At 40.6% G+C, this 26,062-nt stretch overlaps 1 long non-coding RNA gene across 1 annotated transcript in view; it reads left to right on the top strand.

The window, feature by feature from the left end:
• LOC144380981 (uncharacterized) overlaps positions 1-26,062 on the top strand; it is a 250,193-nt gene that overhangs the window by 61,014 nt on the left and 163,117 nt on the right. Inside the window, exon 2 of the long non-coding RNA XR_013445363.1 lies at positions 18,976-19,020. This is a non-coding gene — a long non-coding RNA (uncharacterized LOC144380981). The remainder of the gene's footprint in view (positions 1-18,975; positions 19,021-26,062) is intronic.

Genomic DNA, 26,062 nt, shown 5'->3' with positions numbered 1-26,062 from the left:
GAGTTTGGTCAGATGTTCTTGGATGCCGAACTTAGCTTCTTGTGGAAGGGGGTATTGCCTTTGCCTTTGAGGTTGGGCTCCTGGGATCAATTCAACAATGATAGGGGCCCGATTCCGGGCTAGTCCAGGTGGGTTGTTTTCAGCCCATACTGAAGGGAAGGAGAGTCTGAACTCTGGCAGGCTGCTCGGTTGGGCATGGGCACAGAATAGCCTCCATTCTTCTTCCCTTGACATGGTAATTGCTAGTATTAGAGACCCCGTCTGTCTTGCCTTGGGTTCAATTGGAGGCTAGTGTGTCCAGTGGGCTCAAAGGTTATCTGAGCCCTAAGCTTGGAGAGTATGTCTCGGCACAGGAGAGGGATGGGGCAGTCAGGCAGATAAAGGAATTTATGTCGGACCTTGTGGCTCCCGAGTTCGCACTGGAGAGCCTGGCAAAAGGGCTGTTGTATCACCCGTGTCCCAGTGGCCCCAAGGATGGTCGCAGTCCTTTTGCTGCAAGGTGCCACTGGGGAGGTGACAACGAAGTACTCAGCCCCAGTATCAACCATAAAAGTCACTGGTTGACCCCCCACCTTCATTCTGACCATGGGCTCTTGGGGGCCAAGGAGGAAAGAACCCAGTCCCCCTCAGTCTGAGTCCATTCCTGCAAGGCCTATGAATGAGGTCCTCCTCTCAGGGTTCTTCCTTGTAGCAGCTGGGCTTCTGAGCCTTTCCCTGATTGGGACATCCATTTTTCCAATGCCCTTTCTCCTTACAGTAGGCACATTGATCCCTTGCCAAAGGGGTTCTGGGTCTCCCCCCTTTTGGTGGTAGGGGTCTCCCTGCCTTTGTGTTGCCCTTTTCTTTCAGGGCAGCAGCGAGGAGGCTGACTTTCTTTTTCATCTTTTTGTCGGCTTCCTGTTTGGCACCTCCCTGTTCATGTAGACCTTATTGGCAATCTCTATTAGCTGGGTGATGTTCATCCTGGCGAAACCCTCTAGTTTCTGAAGTTTTTTTTCTGATGTCTGGGGCAGCCTGAGCCATGAAGGAGGTGTTTACCATCTGTTGGCTTTCCTGTGCCTTGGAGTCAAATGGAGTGTATATCCTGTAGGCTTCACATAGTCTTTTGTAGTAGTCCCTGGGGAACTCCCCTGGTTGTTGAGTGACCGAGGATACCTTTTTCATGTTCATGGGTTTCTTAGCTCCTGCCCAGATTCCCTGGAGGAGGGCTTCCTGGTACTGGCGGATGTGGGCCTATCCCTCAGTTGTGGTGAAGTCCCATGCTGGGTGCTCTTTGGGTGTAGCCATGTTAGCCCAGGCAGCAGGGTCGATGACTCCTGCTGGTGCGTGCTCTTCCAGGTACTGCCGTGCACCTTTCATTATTCTCCTCCTTTCCTCTGTGTTAAACAGGGTGTGGAGTGACTGTTGGCAGTCTTCCCAGGTTGGCCGATGAGTCTGGGAGAGGGATTCTATGAGGTCTACCATGGCCTGTGGTTTCTCAGAGTAGGATGGGTGTTATGTTTCCAGTTGAGGAGGTCGGTGGTAGAGAAGGGCTGATAATACAGCATGGAATGGCTGGGTCGGACCGTCCCATCTTCATTGCACCTTTCGGGTTCCCGCGTCTCTCGCACCGGCATTTGGAAGATGCTTGCGCCCGTCCTGGGGCACAGCCTGGCTGCTGGTCCTGGAGAAAGTGGATCCTTTGGGCCTGGGGGCACCGGTGGATCTTCTGGGCTTGGGGGCACCAGTGGATCTTCTGGGCCTGGGGGCACCGGTGTATCCTCTGGGCCTCGGGGTGCCGGTGAAACTGATGGCGGCAGAGTGACTAAAGCTAAAGGGCCAGGTGTAGACGGTCTTGGAGCTATGTACGGTAGGGGCAGGATTGGTTCATCCTTGGGATCTCTGGCTAGGATTTGTGGAGACTGGGGCTTTTGCTGATTTTCTTTAGGTCACTTGGATGAGGCGATTAAGACCCCGGCTTGACCCTGCCTATTCAAATGAATTGCACCCAGGGGGGAAGGGTCTGAGCAATTCCTAGCCAGGAGTCAATGTACGGAAACTGGTCAGGGTGTCCTGGTTCTCCTGTCATGACTCGCCACACTTGACGAATTGTTGGGACATCCAATGTCCCTTCTGAAGGCCGCCCAACATCAAAGGTGGGCCATTCCAATTCACATAGGGTTCTCAACTTGCTGGGGTTCATCCTGACTCCATAGTCTCCTGAAAACCCCTTCTTGAAATTTTTGATCATGGTCTCTAGAACCGTAGGTTTACCCTGCCCTGACCCCATAGTGATGTCCCTGTGTGTGGTGGTGCAGAGACAGACAAAGGCGGGGTGCCTCCTGAGGTGAGGAGACCAATCAGATGCCCATCTGGCCATATCCCGAAGAAGCTTAGGTGAGGCTTAGCCATAGTGGTCTCAGCATTGTGACTTATGATTGGAAACTATTCGGATGCCACCATAGACTGTGTGCCATTCACCATGGAATCACAGATGGGCCCACTCAGACTCCGTAGGCTTCCGGGGACCTTAAGGGAGTCACAGAATCAGTCCTCTTGAGCAAGCCAGGTCGGACTGCATATTCACTCACACATTCACACTCCAGAAGTTATTACATTCCCTCCCTGGGAATTCCTACCTGTGAGACCTCTAAGAGGTCTCTGGGAGGTGATCAGGCTCCCCATTCACCCCAGTGAGAGTGGGTCTGTCTGGGTCCTGGGGCCCCAGGCCTTACCGGAATCCGACGTTGGGACCAGGTCCTCACCTGCCAAGTCTGCTCGAGTCCAGAGGGAACAGTGGAGCGGGGCTGGCCCGAGGTGACTGGGGCGAGAGACTGCTGAAAATTAGGCAGGGTGCGCCTTCTCTGTTACGATCCCTTGATCCGTCACTGCCCCACCGTTGCCCCCAAACCAGTGGCAACAATGGGCCAGTGCGGTTGGGTTTCCCGGTCAGGGAACCAAATGTTACAGAACCTGGACTGGATCACCCGATGGAAGAACCAAGTGACACTTGGAGATCTTGGGAGGACAGGAGGTTTATTTAACGCTGGCGGGCTCAAAGGAGAGTGGTCTCCGAAGGTCTGACCCCTGAGCACAAACAAAGGGGGCAATTTATACTCTTCTATTTCCGCATACTTGGCACTTTTGGCTTGTGCGTGAAGCAGGGCAGGGAGAAGAACCCAAAAGATCCCCGGGGCAAGGACTGGGACTCTCTCGCTGGCTCCATCGGCCATCTTAAGACACAGATTTTCCTTATCAGTGCCATCATCATTTGTTGAAAAGATGATCTTTTCTCCATTGTATTGCCTTTGCTCCTTTGTTAAAGATGAGTTGATTGTATTTGTGTGTGTGTGTGTGTGTATATAAATATGTATATATATACATATCTAATATATATTAGATATAAATATATAGTTGTATAAAACTAAATATATATATGTGTATACACACACACACACAGACACACATATTATATATATATATATATATATATATATAGTTTTTCCAGTATGTTTCCTGAGTTTTGTGTCCTATTAAAAAAAGATCTTAATGGGGATGCCAGAGTGGCTCAGTTAGTTAAGTGTCCAACTCTTGATTTCAGCTCAGGTCATGATCTATGGGTCGTGAGACTGAGCCCCACATTGGGCTCCTCGCTCAGCAGGGAGTCTGCTGGAGATTCTCTCTTTCCCTCTCTGTCTGCCCTACGCCCCCCACCCCATGCTCAGGCTCTCTCTCAAATAAATAAATCTTTAAAAAAAAAAGGATCTTATATTTTAGTTATTTTGTGATGTCATGTTTTCATGTTTTTAGGTATGGTTTTGGATTGAGTGGTAACTTGAGAAATCATTTTTCAATGGTGCATTTGTAAAGAATTCATCAAACTCAAGTCCTTCTTCTGAGAATATATACTTCATTAATCTGTTTCTCTTCCTTTACCTGTGGTTTTCATTCAGTGGAAAGTATTTTCTGTTGGAGCCATCCAAACATGGAATCAGCTGCTTCTTGAGTACCTCTCTTTCCCTGAAAATGTTCAAATTGAGATTGTCTCATGAATACTGGAAAAAGTTTCTTTCCTGCACTGGTTGGGACAAAAGGTAGAGCAGCACAAGATAGCGCCATGTGCTCAATTTTACATTTTCAAGTAGCCATACTTAGGAAAGTAAAAAGAAATATGTAAATTTAATTTAAAAATATATTCTATTTGACTCAGTGTTTCCAAAATACCATTTCAACACATAATCAAAATAAACAATATTAATAAGATATTTTATATTATTTTTGCATCCCGAGTCTTCAAAATCCAGGGTGCCCTTTACACCTACAATGCATCTCACTTTGGACTAGCCACATTTCTTTTTTTTTTTTTTTAAGATTTTATTTATTTATTTGACAGAGAGAGACACAGCGAGAGAGGGAACACAAGCAGGGGTAGTGGGAGAGGGAGAAGCAGGCTTCCCACCAATCAGGGAGCCCGATGCGGGGCTCGATCCCAGGATCTGGGATTGTGACCTGAGCCGAAGGCAGATGCTTAACGACTGAGCCAATCAGTCGCCCTGGACTAGCCACATTTCAAATGCAAAGTAGTCACAAGTAACCCATGGCTACTGGCTAATGCATTAGATATCACAGGTATAGATAGGACCTATTCCAGTGGCGAGTCTTGTTTCTAAAGTCATTCAAAGAATAGCCCAGTAAATGGTGCTGGACCATTTATAATATGGCCAAGTGTGGATGAGTGGAGAGAGCTCACGGCTGAAGAAAGGAGCCCTGAGCTCTTTTTTTGATACCAACTAGCGGAGTATGGACTTTGCCCTACCTCTCTATTTCAGTTTCTTCATCTTTACGATGCAAGTCCTAATACTTACTTCACTCATCTTGCAGAACTGTTATGAGGCCTGGAAAAGATATAAGGTGTGAAGGTGCTCTGAAGGGTAGAAAGCACATTAAATGTGATGTCATTGCTGAGGCAGAGGCAACCACTCAGCAGTGGCTGTGTTCCCAGTTCTGCCACAGGCTTGTTGAACAGCCTTAATCTCTTTATGACTCAATTTTTCCAACTGTTAAGCAGAATATATTTGAAAATGCTTTGAAGTGAATGGTATAACGATAATAGACAAAATAAATTGTTGTAATGGTGAAGTTTGTGGGTGGCCCATCACAGTTTCTCATCCCCCAAACATTTCAGACTACAAGTGAGACATGTAAAGAGTAGACATTCAAGGATGGAGGTCAGATTGAACAAACTCTGGATTATGGGCTGCTTTGCTTCAAATTCCAGCTTTGTACTGTGCTAATTGTATGACATAGTTTTCATACCTGTAAGTTGGGGATCTTAATAGTATTTCCTTCATCGATACTCTATGAAGTTTAAAAGAACCAATACACATGAGCGTGGCACATAGTAAGCCTCAGTCAGTACATACTATTGTCAATGTTACAGGTATGGCCAAGAGATGGTACTTTATATATTAGCTCCCTATGGCTGCTGTAACAACTTACTGCAAACCTGATGGCTTAAAACAACAAATATTTGTTCTCTTACAGTTCTGAAAGTTAGAACTCCAGAATCCGTTTCACTGGACTGAAACCAAGGATTGGCTGGGCTGCACTCCCTTGGGAGACTTTAAGGGAGAATCTGCTTCCTTGCCTTTTTTTAGCTTCCAGAGCTCCATTCTTGCATTATTTGTATTATGGCCCCTTCCATCTTCAAAACTATCAGTGTAGCATCTTCAAAAGTTTAAGGACTTGTCCATGCCAGGCCTAGGATTAGCATCAGAGAGAAGGGTGCTGCAGTTATAACGTACTTTAGGATTAATACTACCAGAAGAGAAATGATACTTTTGAATTGTGTTTCTAAGATGGTTATTCATGCGCTATTGCTACAGATACCCAGTGAAAAAGAGCTTTGTTGTTTATCTGTTTTCTAAAACTCGATTGCTAGATCAGAGCAGTTCTATAGCATTGCTCTGCCTTATGGAATAAAAATACTTTCAGACCACAGTAATTTCATGTTGGAGGAGGGGAGTAACCTGTTCTATTTGATCCTTCTTCTTCTTTTTTTAACATGAAGGCTTTATGCCCAGTGTCTTTCTTCATATCTTCCCCAAGTGCTCATTGAGAGTGTCTAGGGTAACACCTGATGTGATTGTTAATAGTGCTTCAAATATTCTCTGAGAGCAGCTCTCAGAGATTATGGCCTCTACATGAATGAGATGGTAGATTTGGAGGAGCAGCACCAGGAGACCCAGTCACTTAGGTTCCCCACAGTAGGAGATCTGAGTGGCACATTTTCATGACTGCATAGAGGGTACACCTATGAGCAGTGATTCAGGCCTTACCCATTTGGCCAGCACCTCACACTCCATCAGAGTTCTACCTTTGATGGTAGAACTGGTTTGAAGTTTCTTTCTTTCTTTCTTTCTTTCTTTCTTTCTTTCTTTCTTTCTTTCTTTCTTTCTTTCTTTCTTTCTTTCTCTCTCTTTCTTTCCTTTCCTTTTCTTTCTTAGATTTATTTATTTATTTGAGAGAGAGAGAGAAAGAGAGAGAGCAGGGTGAGGGGCAGAAGGAGAGGGAGAGAGAGTCCTAAGCAGACTCTGGCCTGAGCGTGGAGCCTGAAATCAAGTGAGACTTGATATCACCACCCTGAGATCATGACCTGAGCGAAAACCAAGAGTCAGAGGCCTAATGGACTGAGCCACCCAGGAGCCCCCTGATTTGGAGTTCTAATCATATCCATGGGAAGTACAAAGAGTTTGGTATGTTTGGAGTGTAGAATACACAGAAAGGAGTGACAAGAGGTGGGATTGGCCATGGAGAAAAACTTCATGGGCTTGGAGGCCATGCTAAGGAGTTTGGACTTTGTCTTACAAACAAGGGGGTTTAAAGCAGAAGAACAACTTTATATTTGATTTTTTGTAAGATTACTCTGCTTATGGTGATAGAAGTGAATTGAAGTGACTCAGGACAGAATCAAGGAGATTAGTAGGGAAGCTTTTGCAATAGTTTAAGCAATGGATGTTGAAAGTGAAGTAAGTCAGGGTGGATGGAGAGAAATGAGTGAATTTATTACAGAAATTGACAGGATTGAGGGATCAATTGTCAATAGTGGCATAGGTGGTTCGAGGGTGGTATCTAGGTTTCTAAGTTGGGAGGAGGGATGAATAGATTGTGTGAGTAACCAATATGGTACATACTGGAAGAGAAACAGATGGGGTGAGGGGAGAGAAGTAAGTTAAGTTTTAGACATGTTGAATTACAGGTCCTACCAACTATGTTTCTCAATATGGTTTCTAGACTCTTTATGATACTGGTTGTTCTCCTCTTGGATACACTCCAGTGCATACCTCAAATGTGTTGTGGATCGCAATAAATCCAGTCCTGGATGTGATCAGAGCTCAAGGGAATGACAGCTACATTTTCTTTTAATGCAGCCTAAGACTGCATTAACTCTTTTGGCATCAGGCTCAGGCTATGGGCTTATTTTGAGGTTGTCATCCACTTAAGCCTTGAAGTCTTTTTCACATGAACTGTTTTCAAGGCAACAGTTTCTTTTCTTTTCCTTTATTTTAAAATTTTATTTTATTGAAGCATAATTAACATACAATGTTATATTAAAATGTACAACATATTAATTCAACAATTCTATATATTCAGTGCTCACCATGATAAGTACAGTCACCATCTATCATCATACAGAGTTATTACAGTACTGTTGACTATATTCCCTATGCTATACTTTTCATCTCCGTAACAACAACCAGACTCTTAAATACAGAGAATAAACTGATGGTTACCAGAAGGGAGGCGGGGGGGATGGGTGAAATAGATAAAGGGGATTAAGAGGTACACACTTCCAGTTATAAAATAAATAAGTCAAGGCAATTCTTTATTCTGCAGTTGATTTTTTAAAATTTAGATACAGTAATTTTCATTTGTTTCATTAAATTTTATGTTGTGAGTTTGGATACAATATTCTAGCCTGTTAAAAATTATTTTCAAATGTTGATTCTCTTAGTCTTTCTATTTGTTATACCTCCAAACTTTGTGATATCTTTGTGTTTGAAAATTGAAAAGCATATTTTATTTTACCCATTGATAGAAAAAGAACAGGACTCATGGGGAGCTTTCTAACACTCAAGACCTCCTTTTTATTTGACAGACCTCTACTGGTCAACTCTCTTTAGAATATATTTTTAACTAGCCACATTTATCTGTTATGATTTTAAGAACATTAAGATAGACATTGCCAATGTGTTGTTCAACTCAGATGTTCTTTGTCTCCAGAATTTCCCTGCCTGCCATTGTAGTGACCCTATCTGAAGGCATGACTTGTCTGTAATGAGCCTGGGGTAGTACTCAGTACTTACTGCTTTCTTTGTTAAGTTCAGAAACTGTTTACACATGTACTTCCTGGGGTTTGTTGTCAGACCATGAGGATGTCGTTTTCATAATCTTCTTTTGTCTGTTTTTGAAAATTAGAACCTTTGACGTTTTCAAGTCTTTTGACTGTCATCCCAGTCTTCTGTACTTCCCCTGCTCCCGAGTTAGTGTCTTAGTTATCATTCAGGCAGGTTCCTTTGGAATTCAGTATAATATAGTGATGAAGAATGCAGCTAACCTGCTCAGGCAGGAATCTTGGCTGTGAAACTTTGGCAGTTTATTTACCTCTCTTAACTCTGGTTCCTTATCTGTGAAATATGGCTGATAATAGTACCTATCAGATTAAGTTGTTATGAAGATTGAACATGTAAAGATTTAGAGCAGTGCTTGCCATGTAATGGGCACTCAGTGAATTTAGCTTTGTTATTACTCTAGGATATCATCTGTTTGGATATGATACCCTCTTTTCTTAGCTATTTCTTCACCCTGTCTTCTCTCTGATTCCCGATTAACTATGATATTCTCTTCTTTGGAGTTTGAAGACTACTCTTTTTGATAAAGAAAATGAAGTTTTAGCTGTGGAGTAAACCAATGGAGTGTAGATTTTAATCAAATAACTTGGTTTTCTTTTAGCTTCTATGGTGCAGAATGATTTGTTAACCTATTTTCTTTCATTAGAATAGCCTTTTACTTGAATATATTTTGGAATTAAGTTCTCTCCTTTTGTTTTTGTCTGGTGGGAATTTTTCAGGTTAGCACATGTCATACAACAGTCCTCTGGGAGATATTACTGAGTGTCTAGGAGCAGTGTATAAAGGTTTGGGAGTGTCAGTTCCCACATCTCTAAAATGAGGACCCTGGAAGATTTTAGTAAGTACTGAGTCTATAGATTGGTTGGCATTCCACTATAAGGTCTAGCTATTGGGAAAGGTTTAGCCACAAGGATGCTAGACCTAGATTTCTTAGGGAGAAAAATAGTAGGACTTGAGGAATAGGAAGTTTTTTTTCAGAGTCTGAGAGTCTCCTGACATTAAAGGCTTCCTACTCCCATAGCACCTTTGTCAAGTAGAGTTAACAATCCTGTGGTTGCTTTTTAAAACTGAGCTGGAACAATTAATTGATTCTGTGAAGCTCAGAATTAGATTCTGTGAGTTCTCAATATATAAAACGATTCTGTGTGAGATCTCTGTAAAACCATCTATTCCAAGCAAAATTGTTTCCATTTTGTGAATAAACAAATGGTCTTGTCCATGAATAAGACAGTCAAGTTTCCTATTTCTAAACCTTATGGAAGGGATAAGCTTGTCAAATTAAAACCTGACCTGGACAATAGTTAAAGCAGTAAAAACAGATTTTTAGGACTATTGCAATAGGTGAAAAGAGCTCTTAGAATAGGTCTCTCTATTTGGGCTCAATTCCAAATATAGCTTGGGCAAATGGGAATTTATAGCCAAGGAGCATGGGTGGGGTTGGTGGATTGAAAATTACTAAGAAAAAGCACCAGGGATAAGGCAGGGGTCCTGGTTAAACTGACTTACCGTGATTCTTGCTGAAAAATAGATACCAAGGGTGGAGGATGAGGAATTTGGTCAGATATTGAGAGTGGAGGTTCTCTCTAAATGGACTTAGCAGTATTCTTGCTAAGATTGGGCTCTTGAAGACATGCTCAGGGATAGGGCCTGCTCAAAAAAGGTGGCCCAGGGCACCCTGACTAAAATTTGGTCAAGGGGGTTGGGGGGCATTGTATCAAACTCTGTAAGAATAGTCCTTTGTCTCAAGACAGTTTTGATGAATTTTTCCTTTTCCCATTCTCTTTGATTGCACTCAATAAAGGGCTTGCAGAATCTGATCATTGTGGAGGAAAGCTGGCTAGGGATGATTCTTTAATTGGAGCAGCGTTCCTGAGATGAGATGATAAGGACCTTTTTTTTTTTTTTGGATTTCCCCTGTGTCCCCAACCTCCTTCTTCCTGGATGATTTTGGGCTGCTGCTTTGAACAAAAGCTCAGGAGAAATCCTTGGAAAATTAGACTATTAAGTCTAAACTGAACTACCAGGGTTCATGGCAAGATAAGGGACATTTAGAAGGAAAACTTACTGAGACTTAAAATCTTTCCTATTTTCACTTGGAGGCTTTATTTCAAAGAAGGAATCAAATACTTTCTTTTGGAGAGATAAGGAAGTGGTACTTTTTTTTCATCTCTTCCTGAGACTTATTCAGGGGCCCCAGGAGAAGTGGAATGTAACAGGAGCAGTAACAGTTTGTTTAGCTAAAGTTGCAGTTGCATTTTCTTACTTCCACACTCTATGTTGCTGTGGTTAGACCCCTTCCCCCAAACCTTCAGCTAGGTGTATTATTAGTGCTTATTCAGAACCCAGACAGCAACTCCTCCCGATGCTGCTTTATGGAATCATAAAACTCTTTGAAATGTATCATTCTGGCCAAACCCACCTCTGCTCAGTCGAATCCCAGACACCTTTTTACTCTCTCCTTTTAATTCTCTAGAGGATATCATCAGGGCGGCCTTCATTAAAAATGGGTTTTTGTCATTTCTAGGCTTGGATGGGAGCCAGCTACTGCCTGGAAAACCTTTGAACTACAAAGGGCTTAAGCAGCTGTTGGAGCTGATTCCTAGAAAATTTGAAAACAATCTTCAGTTTCATAGTAACTGAAAATCGTGTGTGTGTGTGTGTGTGTGTGTGTGTGTGTGTGTATGTTAATGTAATATGCCATTTTTGGTTTCAATTTGAATGGAAAGCAACTTTCGTTTGAAAGAGAAAGAGCAGCTTCTTTTCCCAACCCTCACCCTGCCCATTTTTTAGTTCCTTAAAAATCCAGAGAACTCTGGCTTGTGTGTCTTTGTTTCTGAGCCTCAGAAACGTGGTGGTAAAGGAGAACAGCCCTGTTTGCTGTTGAGGAGGAAGTGAGGGTTAGGGGACTTGAGAGGTACTTCCCCTTGGTTCTCCAGAGCCTTCTGAACAATTGTCTGGCTTCTCAGTTCTTATTTATAAGTCTAAATGGCTGAATGCATGGAGTGAATTTTTCCATTTGTTCTAAGAACTGATTAATAAAATACCACCAGGCAGCTCATTTTTCTCCTGAACTTGTCTACATGGAAAGTCCTGATCTAAGTCTGCTCTTCTTATTTTCCTTAGTCCATAAAAAATGTCAAATGAAATGGATAAATAGAAATGACTTCATATCCATTATGCATTACTATTGAGTTAGAGTTAAAACTTTGGGGCTTATTTATTTTAGAGCCTGATGTAGATCATTTATCACTCTCTACTACCCCTTTTCATAGTAATCTCGATAGACCTCTGTCTATTACACACCAGTGGACTGTGTACTTCAGCAAGTCAGAGAAAATCACATATGCAGTTGTCATTGTGGATTATTTAATCAAGATGTTTAAATGGCAAGCATCCAGGCAAAAAAGCAAAAGCTAATCAGATAAACTAAGAAAAAAACCAACATAACAACCCAGAGAATAATGAATGATTAATGTACAGTGTAGTTAGGCAAAAGACTGTTCTAGTTTTAGATTCAACTTTGGCCTTTTATTGTCCTACTTCTGCTTCTTTTATCTTACAGAAACTATTCTCAGACTTTCAGATAACCTGCTCATTGGATTTCACAGCCCATCCTTGAGTATGCTCTCCCACGGACACCTTTACATAGAAGATAGGTGTCATTTAATTGACTCTCATGGAGTGACTGGCAGTTCAGTATGATCCCATAGTCTGGTGCATGCATTACGGCAGTGATGCTAATGTTAGATGCCTTCAGTCAGGTTCAGATAGTCCTCAATAAGTTCCAGACATCAGAGAGATGTCAGCTGTACTGAAAAACTAACATAAATTCATTTTTATACAATGAAGATATGAATATATTTAAATGCACATTCATGTAAATACATGCATATTTATAGGTACTCCTCCATATAGTGAATTAAGCTCCTAATATGTGGGTATAATTTACAGCCAATAGTTTTCAAGCCATATTTCATTGAGCCTAGGACTCCACAGAGGTGCCTCAGGTGAGCCACTTTATGGGCTGGAGGAGACCTTGAGAAGGTGGACTTCTAGGCATTTCTACCACAGCTGATCTGTGCCCTCTTTTATTTGTTTATACTGGGGGTGTGATGAAGTTGGGTTGAAAGAGTTCTCTAGCTCAAATTTTAAGAAACTGCACAGATTTAAAAAGTCATTCTGGTGTAAGCTACCACTTTCTTCCTCCTAGGATATTGATGAAGGTTTTTGTGTCAGGATTGTTAGAGTAATGATCCTCTTTTGGCCCTACTCTTGCTATTGGTTCTGTCTTCTTCCATGACCCTCTCTATTGCTATCCCACACTTTTGTTGCGCAGATCTTTTATTCTGCAGAAACTTTTATAACACCTGAAGCAACCCTCTGTCTGTATGCTTTGTAAAGCCACCATCCTCCTTTACCCAAGATGTTTCTAATAGGAATAGATGGTAATCAGACCCCCAACCTTGGGGCAGTGCCTCAATTTGGATACTTACAGCTTTATGTTTGCTTCTAGCATTATCATCTTCAGTTCAGACTATATTTATATATACTTACATTCTCTGATTATAAAAATACTAAATAGTGGGGTGCCTGGGTGGCTCAGTTGTTAAGCGTCTGCCTTCGGCTCAGGTCATGATCCCAGGGTCCTGGGATCGAGCCCCGCATCAGGCTCCCTGCTCAGTGGGAAGCCTGCTTCTCCCTCTCCTACTCCCCCTGTTTGTGTTCCCTCTCTTGCTGTGTCTCTCTCTGTCAAATAAATAAATAAAATCTTTAAAAAAAATTCTAAATAGCAATTGTGGAAAAGTTGGACAATATAGAAAGCATAATAGACTGTAGAATATATGTTGATGTTATCTCTTCAGTCCTATTGATGTTATCTTTGACTCTGAAGAACTTTGCTCTTCACTCTCTGAATTTACTTCTCAAATTCTCTTCCTTGACTGTTGCCACTGTTGCCTGAACCACATTATTTTTTTCTGCATAATTAGACTAACAGAGCCTTCTTTTTCTTTGAAGTTTTAGATCAGACATAAAGTTCTCCCATGCATGAGCTGATCCTGGTTTACATTCTTTCTTTACTTGTCTATGATTAACCTCTTCAGTACTTTGGCTCTAGTCAAGGAAGTGACTTTTCCTTTTAATCTCCACACATCCCTCATACCCTTGTGTGCACTCTTTTCTGGATGTTTTGATTAGTCTTATATCCCTCACTTGACAAATCACTTCACTCTCACTTTCCAAATCTCTTTTTAGAGTTTTTTCATTAAAAGTAGTGCTTAAAAAAATTTTTTTTTTTGCCTTTCTAATTTAATTTGTGGTTTTTGGTTCATATACTTTGCTTCCCAAATGTTTTGAGGTCCATTAAAATAAATAAACAGACAAAACAACAATTTCCATAAAGTTACAAAAGGATTTAAGGGTAGAGTAGAGACTAGACCCTTACAAGTCCAAATTTTAGTTCTTGATCTCTCTTCAATGATGGTGTCTCTCATTATTTTCCTAATAGAAAACTAATAAGATCTGAGGATGAAATTTTCATTAATCCTGAATAGTACTGACTCATAAACATTCAGATAATTCATTATGGTTTCATTTCAGAAGAGAATAGAACAGAGTGGTCAGAATGAGGAGTGGACTGCCTCATTTCTATTGAAATGTACTCTTTTCACTTATCTAAGTATTTTCCAATCTTTGGGAAGATGCAAATGATGAACTATTTTCAACTTTTTTGGCATCTTAACAGTAAGGACTTCCCTGATCCCGCCATTTAAAACAGAAACTCCCCATCACCCTGGTCATTCAGACAATAGTTTTCACAGACAAAAGTTTTTCCATGGAATTTTTTACATTTTGATGTATTATACCTTTTGCTTTTTCATTTGTTTTTGTTTTTTTTTTTTTTGGATCTTCTCCCCATTCCCACTCCCTACCGGAATTTAAACACCAAGGGCAGGAATATTTGTTTGTTCGTTGCTCTGTCCCCTTCCCCCTCCTCTCCATTCCCTCAGACAGTGGCCAAGCTTATAGTGGGTGTCCCTAAGGATTTGATGGGAAAAAAAAAATCAACAAATGAATTGGTTAAGCCTCAGAACAAAATCAAGCAGGTAAGGTAATATTATTATTACCACTTAATGGAGGGAGGAATCAATTTACCTCAGCTATATGGCAAAGGTCTCAGGACCAAGTCTACTCTTCCTCCTGTAAGCAACTAAGTTTTGCAAATGATGAAAAGATGCAGTGATATACCTAATTCATGGAAATACCTTGAAATTCATTTTACAACTCTAACTGTAGACCCAGATGTTTGATAAAAACACTACTTAAGACCCTACAGGATATGTAAATTTGATTAGATCCTTCAGCCAAAGGACAACTCTGAGCAAATAGAACGCATACCCTGTGCCTTAGAGCAGTGTCTGACGCTGCGTCAGACCTAACCAGCCTGTCAACACTTACACTGGCCTGCCTGTTTAGAGATCCTTGGCAGCACTTGTCATGCCAAGAACTTGGCAAACAAAGTGTCTCTACGGGAATAAACCAGTTAATTTGCTTTTGCTCCAGCTGGTTGAAACTCCATTACCTGCCAAGTTTGTTTAATGTGGTTGTCATTGTCCTCTCTGGCTGCACTGTTGTGTGTAGACTGTTACTATAATAACCACAGTGAGTGTATTATTCTGAGCCAGACTCATTTTTATTTTATCACAGTAGGGATTTGCTTTTGTCCTGAAACGTTAGGTAGATCTCAACGCCAATCATCCCGGGCTACCTTGTCTATGCTGATATAGATGTCTGATAACCTCCATTTTATCTTCTCACTTTTTTATTGGTTCGGGGGATGTTCTAGTTTAATTGTACAGTTCTGGTTTAAAAGCAGTACTTGGTAGGTAAGAAGTGTTAGAGAAGAAAAAATCAAGAGAATTTTTATATTGCTAATAATGAAACTTTTTGCTTTGGAAGTATGTTGCCCATTCTGTGGAAGAAAAGAAGGATGTGACATCATATGACTACCTATAGTAGCATTCATGGTTACTTCCTATTGTTGGTGAAATCTGGTAGGATTCCCTGTGTTAAACTGAGAAGAGTCAACAGAAAGAGGTTATGAGGACTCTCGCTATTGTGTAAATTTCCAAAAGGAAGGGGAACGGACAAGTTTAGTTCTGAGCCAATTTTCAGAAATAATAAGACTCACTAAAATTGTGCTAGGTCAAATAAGGATGTATATCCCTTTTATATTCTGGTAGTTTGCCGACGTAGGTGTACACACAGACACATACTTTCACACTTCTCTTATGTCCAAATATTCACAAAATCCTCCCCGTTACATGTTTCCCGACTACAGATCCATTTCTCCCTTTTAGAACGAGTGACTGGTGGTGCATGGAGGGAAATGTCCTGACCTGTAAGTTCTAGATCTCAGCTTTTGGTCCTGGCCCTTTTGTAAACTCACTGTGTAAGCCAATTAATTCTTCTTAGCCTTAGTATTATTATAAACTGAATTGATAAAAATCTTTGTTGTCCCAACCTCACAAGGTTGGTGAGAATCAGATGAGATAGCATATGTGAAAACCGAGAATTATAGAGGATTGTGCACACAAAAGACGTCATGGTTGTTTTTAGTACCATAGTGCAGCCTGATCAGTGAAGGATGGCAGGGAGAGGAAATTTGTATTGCCTCGTAGGTAGTCAGGGCAGCGTTCAGGAATCCCAACAATCACCTTTCCTTCTTTGGGAGATCCGTACTGAGGGAGCACACACTACGAAACCACAGCCAATGAGAGACTAAATACCACGTGTGATGGTTAATTTTATGTGTTAACTTGACACTAGGTTAAGGGAGGGAGCTGGTAAATATTATTTTCTTCATGTATTTGTGAGGGTGTCTGAGGAAGAGATTAGCATTTGAATCTATAGATTGAGTAAGAAATCACCCTCACCAATGTGAGTGGCGATCATTCACTCCATTGAGGGCCTGAATAGGACACAAAGGTGGAGGAAGGGCAAATTTGTTTTCTGCTTGCTCTGAGACATCCATCTTGTCCTGCCCTTGGACATTGGCACTCCTGGTTCTCAGACTTTCAGACTCCAACTGAGAGTTATACTGTTGTGCACCCCCACCCCCTCTTCTCATGCTTTCAGACTTAGACTGAATTATGCTACCAGCTTTCCTGGTCCTCTAGATTGCAGATGGCGGGTTGTGGGACTTCTTGACCTCCATAACTTTGTGAACCAATTCCTATGATAAATCTCCTCTTAAAATGGCTCTTTATATATCTTATCCATTCCATTTCTCGGGAGAACCCTGGCTAAATTACCACTTTATTAATGTTTGATAACCATCCAATAATTTCAATTTATAAAAGTTGTATTGGAAAACAGGTTAGGCTCTAGGCCTATGGGAGGCTTCCTACTTGATTGTTCTTGAATATAAAGGCCCCATAATTATAAACAGAGAAGGTAGAAGGGAAGATGTAATAGATGTGAAGTGAAGTGGAGGGAGTGAGAGTGAACAAGTGAGCCAACTAGTTCTAACCATGAGGGAAAGAGCCCTAGAGCCTGGCCATGGTCAGCATAACACATGGAAGCAGGAAAACATGCAAGAGCCCCTGCTTTCAAGACAAAATCACTCCCTGTGCCTTGGTCTCAGATGGATTAGATGAATGATTTCTCCTCCCTCGGAGTTGAAGGTGAGAGGTAGCACATGCAGGGTTAGGCAGAGGTATGAAAGTGTGTGACAGAGGAGCAGAATTTCCCTCTTTAGCCCTCTCTGCTCAGGGACGAAGACATATTCCACCACAAAGGAGTGCAGGAAGGAAAGGAGAAAGAGCGACGTGAGGATAAGGGGCTCATTACCAGACTCCAGAGGACATATCAGTTTACGACCCCTGCAGTTTGGCGCCTCATCAGTGCCATAACTCTGGGCTGCCAGAGAAGAAAATCTAGGAAGAAGGTGAAGATGGGTTTGTGTGTGTTCATGGGTGTAGGACAGAGTGTTTTCTTCCTGTTGCCTGAAGATGATGCATGAGTGAAACCTTGCTAGGGGTTACTGAGCAATTATGTCAACTGTCTTGTGTTTTTTGTCTTATAAATAGATGGATGCGCTGTGGGGTACTAGCCCTGTGGGCACAGTTAGAACATCTTTCTCAGTATCTATGATTTAAGACAATGTGGATTTTTTTCTGTTCTTTTTGAGTTCTCAGAGATAAAGCGAAGAAATGAGACTAAAGGCAACAGGGCATCTTAAGAACTGAGAGGTTGTATGTTCAGTTTTGGTTCCTTCATTTATATTTGGCTAATATTAGGTAATGTAGACATCTCATTCATATAGATGGAGGAATAGAAATGACAGCATCCCATCAGTGAATTCTTAGATCTTGTTTATTTTGGATTTTTTAAACATTAAACATGTTAAGTACCTCCAGATTACAAATTTAACTTTTTTAAAACACAATCTGAGGGGACTGAAATAGGATATGCTCTGTTTTCTTTAGTAAACTCTGTTAAATGGAAAAGCTCATGAAACGATTTCTGATGAAACAACATCTAATGCTTTATACTATTGATTCCAAATGTCCTGTGGTGTTTCATGATTTTACAACTAATTCCATCCTTTTACTCACTTAGTAGGCTATACATAAAAACTTCAAACCCTGGAAATGATTGCAGGTGCCACAAGAGATTTAGACTAGCAACTTCTGAGAAAAATATAGGTCTTTCAGCCCTGAAATTTTAATTCACCAATTTTTAAAAAAGTAACAAAATAAACAGATACCTCCTTCTTCTATAAAAATTGAGCCCAGGACTAACAAGACTGCTATTTATAGAGTGGCTTCAGCCTATCTGTTGTCATTTGTTTAGAATCTTGGTTGAAGCCCTGTACACAGTATGTACTCAATGAAAAAAGGAGCCAGCCATCAGCTGATGATACTAATTTGCAGTTGTACCCCACTTTCATTTATCTTCCTGTATTTTTTTTTTTTGAGGAATAAATTACACTAAAACTACTGCTACACCCTAACCATTTGGAAAAACCTCTATTGTTCTTACTTTTTTTCTAGTCTCCAGAAGTATAAGTGAATTTAGATTCTAGTAGGTTAGTGGGAAGAATGTTAGAGAGCTGTATTGTTTATGCAGTGTCAACAAAGTAAATGAAAAGTCAGAAACTTTAATTAATGTGTGTGTGTGTGCATGTGTTATGATAGTCCAAACAAGTGTTTTTCTCTTGAACTGATTATTTTGGTGTCATATGGACTCTGTTACTTTCTTAATATTATCATTAACCACTTTTAAGAATTAATCATATTCTTATTGTGTTCTTAACTATATGTAGTGTTCTTCTTTTAACAATTTCTTCTTTTCCTTTTCATGGGAGATTATGAAATGACTACAATATGTTTGCCTAATTGTTGAATATTCCTGGGACAGAGAATGCACTAGTCAGTCAACCAGAATGTATTGGCTACCTCCATAGGGTTCAATTAGATGAAGCCCTGGGGGTGATAGAGCAAAGCATGGGGTGTGGCCATAATTGATAAGCCTGTATGTCCTGAGTACTTTGGGGAATAAGACTCATTTTTTTTTTTTCTAGGCCTGACCTTATGAAGAATTTATAGTCTATTTGGAATGGATAAAGGTAATGCACATGAAAGTCATTGATAAAAATACTCAATTATATGTCACTGTGCTAGTTGGGGCTCAGGCTAAGCTATTTTATCTAGTGTTGCAAAAGTGCAGTGACTCAAACAAGATAGGAACTTAGTTCTCTCCAGGATCAATTGTCCATTCGACCAGGGCAGCTTGGCTCCGGGGGTCCAGGTTTCTCATTGTTCTACCATGAGTGAAGCTGGCTTATCCCTACATCCTCCACACTCCAGCTCATAGCAAGGCAGGATAGAGAAAGTAGAGCTTGAACAATGCCTTAAAAAAAATCAGCATTACTGAGGTGCACTTGACAGAAATAAAATGCACCTGTTTTAATTGTACAGTTTATTGGATTTTTGACAATGTCTGTACCTATTTAACCATCACCCCAATCAAAATACTGAACATTTTCATCACTCCCAAAGTTCTCTTGAGCCCTTTGCAGTGAATACCATCTATTCTTCGTCCAAGACAGCCACCGATCTGCTGTATTGTAGCTAGGTTTTGCCTGTTGTAGGGTTTCACATAAGTACTTTCAGACTGGGACTAAGGGGATGCAAGGGAGGTCCCAAGATGCAAATTGGAGCAGACACTCTCGGTTTCATGCTAATATAGATGCTCCAATACACCCTATACCTTGCTCTTTTGTATCTATTTCTTTTGTTGAGCATACTGTTCTTGAGGTTTATTTATTTTGTTGTGTGTTCCAGTAGTTTGTTCCTTTTCATACTTGTGTAGCATTCTTTGTTATACTAGAATTTGTTCTTTTATTGATGGGCATTTGGGCTGTTTCCATTTTGGGACTTTTACGAATACATGGCCATGGACAGCTGTGTACAGTGTTTTTGTGTATGTGTTCTCATTTCTCTTGGGAAAATGCTTAGGAGTGGAATTAATTGCTGGATCATATGTATGTGTTGAACTTTCCAAGACTGCCAAACTCTTTTCAAAAGTGGTTGTAATTTTTTATACTCTCACCAGGACTGTGTGAGAATTCAGTTGCTCTGCAGCCTCACCAACACTTCTGATTATCAACCTTTGTTTTAACAAGCTTTCTAGTATCTGTGCAGGGACATCCACTGCAGTTTTAGTTTTTATCCCCTGATGGTTAATAATATTGGGTGTGATTTTATGTGATGATTGGCCATTTGTGTATTTTTGTGTGTGAAATACTTGTTAAAATCTTCTGCCCATTACACGTGATGTAATGAGCACTGGGTCTTACATAAGACTGATGAATCACTGACCTCTACCTCTGAAACTAATAATACACTATATACTATATGTTAATTAATTGAATTAAAAAATAGATACTTATATATATTTATTAACTTAAAAGTATTTATAAAAACTTATTCACTGTAATTTTGATTGATGGAGAAAACATTTCATCGGTTGAAAGTAAAGAAAGGCAATATTTGTATATAAATAAATAACCCTATTAAAAAAATAAAAGATATTTCAAAGCAAAAAAAAAAAAAAAATCTTCTGCCCATAAAAAAATTGGGTTGTCTTCTTAATATTAAGAGTTCTTTTTAAATTCTGGAATCAAGATCTATGTCAGATATATGTACTGTGTATATCTTCTCCAACACAGCTTGTCTTTTAATTTTCTTAATGGGATCTTTCAGAGAATTGAAGTTTTTAATGTCAGAGAATTCCAATTCACTAATTTTTTCATGGTTCATGCTCTCTGTGACGCTTTTAGTAGCTGTAGAATCTGTAGTAATATCCCTGTGTCATTCCTGATAGTGGTAATTTATGTTTATCTTTGCCTCTCCCCCCTCCTCTCTCTCTCTCTCTCCATAAATTTAAGTAGAACTTTATAAAATTTGTTACCATTTTCAAAGAGCTGGTTTTGGTTTTATTTATTTTTTCTATTTGCTATTGTATGATACCTTTATTTTTATTCTTTATTATTTTCTTCCTTTTACTTAATTTAGGTTTAATTTGCACTTCCTTTTTGAGCTTCTTAGGGTAATACCTTAGGGCATATATTTTAGCCTTTTCTTCTTCTCCTCTAATAGATGCATTTAAAGCTATAAATTTTCATCTAAATGCCACTTTAGCTGTGTCTCACAAACTTTAATATGTTGTGTTTTATTTTTATTCAGTTCAACATACTTTCTTTTTTAAAAATTTTTTAGAAGATTTATTTAATAAATAAAATAAATACTTGTTTATTTTAGAGAGAGAAAGCAGGCAGGAGGGGCAGAGGGAGAGGGAGAGAGAGTCCCAAGAAGACTCCACACTGAGCACGGAACCTGATGCGGGGCTCAATCCCACAATCCTGAGATCATGACCTGAGCCAGAACAAAGAGCTGGGGGCTTAACTGACTGAGCCACCCAGTGCCCCTCAACATACTTTCTAATCTTTTTTTTTTTTTTTTTTATTCTTTGACCTATGGGTTATTTAGAAATGTGTCACTTAATTTCCAAGTATTTGGAATCTTTCCAGATACCTTGCTTTTATTGATTTATCATTTAATTCTCTTGCAGTCTAAGAACATACTCTATTTAATATCACTTCTTTTGTTTTATAGCCAAGCTATAAGTGCTATATTTTGGTGAATATTTAATAAGTACTTGAAAGTGTAGTTGGCTGTTACTGGGTCTTGTGCTTTATAAATATTGATTAGGTCAAATTGGTTTACATTTTTTTTTTAAAGTTCTATATCCTTATTGATTTTTCTATGAGTTCTATCAATTCCTTAAAAGGGTTTGAAATCTTCAAAAAATTTTAGATAATGTATTTTTTTAAAAAAACACGTTATGAAAAGTTGTATAATTGATTTTAGCTCACATTCCATTGACAGAATTTAAGTTATATGTTCATATAAGAGTTAAGAAATGTAGTCCCTACATGGGAGTCATGTGTGTAAATAAAAGGAGGATTCTGTAACTTAAAAGAAAGAAGGATAGGGGCGCCTGGGTGGCTCAGTCGTTAAGCGTCTGCCTTCAGCTCAGGTCATGATCCCAGGGTCCTGGGATCGAGCCCCACATCGGGCTCCATGCTCCGCAGGAAGCCTGCTTCTCCCTCTCTCACTCCCACTGCTTGTGTTCCCTCTCTCACTGTGTCTGTCTCTGTCAAATAAATAAATAAAATCTTTAAAAAAAAAAAAAAAAGAAGGATAGAAGTTGGGGGAAAATGTTCCATCTCTGCCACAATAATTAAATCATAAGCTACCTGGAAATTCTGTAGGAGTTTAGTGTAAGAGAAGTTGCTGGGTAGTGGGATCCCAATACTGAATAGGATTAACACAGACTGGGGATTTGATGAAGGTAGAAGGAGCATGACAGCAGTAGAAATGAGCATAATGTATAGCATACAGTCAGGGAGAGGTTGAGGAGGCTTAAGCAGTGAATTTAATATTGAAAGTTACTGGGAAATCAGGATTGGAAGGCATGTTGTGGGGTCAAATTAGGGAGGGCCTGAAATAGCCAGATAATTGACTTAGCTTTGCTTCAGCAAGCAGGAATTCAGGTTTTCCAGGGAAATCATCTAATGGAAGAGATGCTTCCTAAGGTAAGAGAGACCAGGTGAGGTGATGAGGCTTCAGTTGGAATGGAGAGAATGAAACAGTTTTATTCTTTGCTGGATATATTGATAGGTGCATCAATTACTACTCCTGTGTTGCTACTAGGAATGGGTCACATGGCTTGTGAGGTCTAAGTGACCACACACTGGTGGGTAGTTTAAGATATCTCCATGTCTCAGTCTTCTTAATTGAGGTAGATGAAGGTACCGAGCCTCATTTTCAGGGAAACAAAGCTCTTTAGAATCACAGTGAGCAAACATAGCAGAAAGTTTTTTGTGACTCAAAGTCCAGTTCATCTCCAGCCATTCAGGCTTTTTTGTCTCGTAAAAATGCTGTAAGTCACATCAGAACAATGACTAAACCAGTGCGAACAAAAGCCAAGTTGTCTGCCCCGCCTTTGGGTAGTAATCAGCATCTGCTTCTGGGGAGCACATGTTCCTGGGAGTGTCATATTTCCTTCCACATGTAGCAGGCTTCAAACTGCTGCGGCTCTGCAGGCTTCCCAGGGCTCTCCCCACTGGGTCTTTCCGTTTGGTAGCTGAGTATCGCCAGCTCTGTGCTTACTGTTCTACACTGGGGTTGTGCGAAAAATAAGGGAAACATGAGGCAGCTAATGACTACATCATGGATGAGCCACAACCATTTGACTTCACATGTGATTCTTTAGTGTCTCAGAGGGAGAGTATGGTCTCAATTAGCTTAGGAATGAGGTAGGAGGGATGGAAGAAAGAGACAGCTTTTCCTTGATCTATGGCTTCTGGGTGGGATTCAAATCCACATCTCTCTCTAGACCAGCACACGAAGTCAAAACTCCCTACATGAGTCATCTATGGGCTGCTTATTTTGTTTCCCAGAGCTTAACTGCAAGGCTGCATTTCCTCCCCCACCCTCCTTTCCTCCCTCTCTTACCATATCAACAGTTAGAAAACTGCTTGGTCCCATAGTGCTTATGGAGGGAAGGAACGAAGTAAGGAAGGAGGGGATAGTCTACATCAAGAAAGCTGCAAAAGAGGTATATTGTGAGCAAAAGAAGAAGATGAGAAGAGTAAAGATTATCTGCATATTCTGTTCCACTTTGTGTTTTCTTTCTTTGCCCCTAAGATGATCCTCACCCCAAGTAGAAAACAGCCAGTTGGGCTCTGTCTTTTCCCTGTCTCAACTTCTAACCTGGCAAAGAGGGAAACATTAGTTTGCTGGTGCAGCCCCTGAGGTTAGGTGAAGATGCCATGGAAAGCAGAAAGACTCCAGCATTCATCTTTGGCCCTCGTCTAGACAAAGAACTACCCCTTTCATGTGAATGCTGTTGGGTCATTATGAGTTTTGTTAGGGTATGGCTCTTCCCCTAAATGACCACTAGTCTGACCAAAACCAGCTTTTATGAGCAAACATGAAGGGTAATGAGTTAATGAGAGCAGCACACTTGGTTAAGCAAGTTTTATTTGGTTTTCAGGAATCTGTTTTATAGATGCAAAGGAGTTCACTTAAATACCGTGTGGTTCTGATTAGCTGGCTTTTGGTTAACCCAAACATGCACTTAAGCAAATGTGATCCAGTTTGCCCTTCAGCCCTGAGGCCAACTTCCCTAAGCTCTGGTGTGAGCAATGTTATCTCCACACACTCAGAGGGTTTTTTTTTTTTTTTTTTTTTTTTTGACAGGGAAGGAAAGAGGGAGAGAGGGAGAGAGAGAATCTTAAGCAGGCTCCATGCCCAGCACAGAGTCGATGCAGGGCTCCATCTCACAACCCTGAGATCATGACCTGAGCCGAAATCAAGAGTCGGACACTTAACCTACTGAGCCACCCAGGTGCCCCCCGAGGGCTTTTATAATGTGGAGTGAATTTATTTAAAAACAGGTCACCAAAGATGAATCTCCCAGTAACATGGTAGCTAAAGGAGAATCTATATGTTGACCAAGAATTAAACACATCAATATTTTCTTAAATCTGCAATTTATGCATGTGAACAAAGCCATGTGATTTTATTAAATTGATAGGAGAAAACATGTCTAAAAGTGATTAAGAAAAAAATACTGTATGTTTGTTTTTTTCTGGTGTAATAACTAAAGTGCCTGGAATATCATAAAACTGGCTTTGTGGTAGCTGTGCTTATGGTGGCAAATTTGTCCTCTTTGGGGATGTTAATACCCTTCTCAGATTCTACATTATTTGCCTTCTGATGAGCGTTCTTCCTTGTCATATTCAGTTGTGGGGAAGGGAAGTGGTCTCCCAACGAAGACCCCCTGAGTAGTTCAGAATATGTGCTGTGGCCACAGAGGGACAATTGCGTGGACACGAAGGTGGAGAGCTGAGAGAAGGCATTGTGGTTTATGACAGTGAAGTTCAGAAGAGTGAGATCTCAGGAGAAGGGCGGGGGATAGGTGATGTGGACCAAGCACTTAAGTATGTATGTGGGCTCTATCCCCTGTTTTTGATTTTGTTTTTAATTTCTAGGATTTTTAACCTGGGAATACAGTTAACTGCCCAGAAACAGGTTAATCACCATGTCATTTGGGCAAGCACGGTGCTATAAGCCCTGGGACTAGATCATCCTGGATTCAGTTTTTGGTTTTGCCACTTACTTCGTGGCTTTGGAGAAGTGACTTTGCCTCTGAGTTTTAGTTTCTTCATCTGTAAGATGGGTGGAATAATAAAACTGTGCAGACTGGTTGGTGTAAAGATGAACGGTACTCTCTACAAAGCGCCTGGTGCATATTAGGTACTTCATAAATGGCGGCTGTCATTATCTAACGGGCAACTTGGTATTGTGTGCGCTTTATGGAGGCACTAACTGAGGAACAAAAGGTAGATGGCCTGTGGTAAGCCAGCAGCAGTGCTGAGGATCCCTTGAACATCCTGGGTAGCAGTGGGCTGTGTTTAAGAGAATAAAAGAGAATGTGTTGGATTAAAGAGAATGAAAGCTTTAGCATGAAGCACTATTTCAGGACTGCTTATGCCTTGCAGCTGAGACACAGTACTGTCCACAGTGCAGCGCGTGGGATCCAAGAGGCGGCTCTGCCGGCTATTTCTGAGGCAAAAATACCCAAGTGCACGTGAATTACCATGTTTTTTCTTTTTAAATTATGTATATTTGGGTCTTGTGGAGGGCATCTTTAATACTGCTGATTTAGAATTTAAGAGAGAAGCCATTATTCCTTTGTCTCCCAAGTGCCTTACTCACATGGTTTTTCCTCCTTTCTCTTTCCCACTCACTTGGTAATTCTCCTGGGTTCCTGGTGTACAAAACAGGGGTTTTCCTTTTTATTATATCGAGCATGCTTGCCGGGTACACACAAATCTTAATCGAGTTACCTCATCCAGGCCAGTGTAGCTCCTCTCAGAAAGCTCTTGAATCCCATTTGCCATTTAAAAAGAAAAGGTTTAAAGCTGTGTGAGATGGTATGACTTCAATGTTTGTGAAGTCTGCCTTGGCTGAATATCTAATACCATGAACTAAGGGGAATAAAAAACTCATTGTACCCAGAACAACACTGGCTCT

Source organism: Halichoerus grypus, chromosome 2 (genome assembly GCF_964656455.1).
Source record: "Halichoerus grypus chromosome 2, mHalGry1.hap1.1, whole genome shotgun sequence".
Taxonomy (NCBI): Eukaryota; Metazoa; Chordata; class Mammalia; order Carnivora; family Phocidae; genus Halichoerus; species Halichoerus grypus.
The sequence above is the reverse complement of the archived record's forward strand: the minus strand, read 5'-3'. Positions and strand labels throughout refer to the sequence as shown.